Here is a 1,371-nt window from a genome sequence, read left to right on the forward strand (position 1 = left end):
ATTATAAAAAAATTATTGTCGTCATTGCGTACCGTATGAACATCGAAGGTCTCCTCGAGCTTAATGCTGAAGCGCCGATCTTCGTCCAGCTCAATGAACCTGTCGCACATACCTCGGTCGTCGTGACACCAGTCGCACTCCCCCAGGCGGTTTTCGTCGTCCGAGTACGACATTTCCGGCCTATGTTCACAATTCAAATATTAAACTAGATCATTACTATTAATCACGGGTTGACTATCGGTGATGGTACGTAGCTCCTCCTTTCATTCCCGAGTGCATTATTACACCAAATTGTCTAGCACACGGGGATGAAGGAGAACTTTTCCAATATGAGCATTCAATAAGCAAAACCAAATCATAAAATAAGCAAAACTAAATCATAAAATAAAGTAGTATTCAAATTAGCATGCATTCAATTATAAGCAAAAGTACATCATCTCTTGGTGTCCGTACATCGTCGAATATTATCACTAATATAGCATCATTAATACAACTAGAACTGTAGCGCCCGACGGGTATCATCGCAGGCGGTGGACACCCAAAGATAAGGAACCATCACAGAATCATAGCTCCAGTGAGATCCCTAAAGAATCTGTGAGGTATTGTCGAACCTGCCCTCCAACGCAACCATGTAGCGACGGACGTGCTCGTCCTCCTCGCTGATACGGTGACGTACCACCTCCGCGGTGTCGGAAAGCCTCGGCACCGTCACTGGCCCATGCGACCGCCACCAAACAAGGATCGAGTCAACAATGGGCTGCCTCCTCACCAACCTACATCCCCCGGAAGGTAGCACCTCCCAATACCAGCCCGGCGGAGCCCAGTCCCGAACACGGCCCTGATCAAGCAGGCCTCCACCGCCGAGTCGACGACGACGAGGATGCGGGATAGGCATCGCCGATGTCGATGCGGGAACTACTTCTATATATAGTTAAATAAAGTAGTTTTATTAATTAAATTAACTAGTTCAACTACTAAGCACTTACTATAAATAAATAAAGTAGTAATTACTAAAAACAAACTACTTCTATATATAGTAAAATAAAGTAGTTTATTAAATCAACTAGGTAGTTCAACTATATATGAAGCATTTACTATAAATAAAATAAAGTAGTACTTACTAAAAATAAACTAGTTTAACTATAGTCCTATTATTTTTCTAACTAATTATATTAAATACTTTCTCTTCTTATTTTTTTCATTTTTCCTCTATTCTAAATATGAACATATTCATAAATGACTTATATCATTCACAATTTTCCTATACATACACAATAAGTTGAGAAAGAAAATACTATGAACAAAAAAATCATTAAAATTCTATGAACAAAATTACAACAGAAAAAATCATACAAATTCTATGAACAGAAA

The sequence above is a fragment of the Triticum aestivum genome, chromosome 4A (genome assembly GCF_018294505.1).
Source record: "Triticum aestivum cultivar Chinese Spring chromosome 4A, IWGSC CS RefSeq v2.1, whole genome shotgun sequence".
NCBI classification, from domain to species: Eukaryota; Viridiplantae; Streptophyta; class Magnoliopsida; order Poales; family Poaceae; genus Triticum; species Triticum aestivum.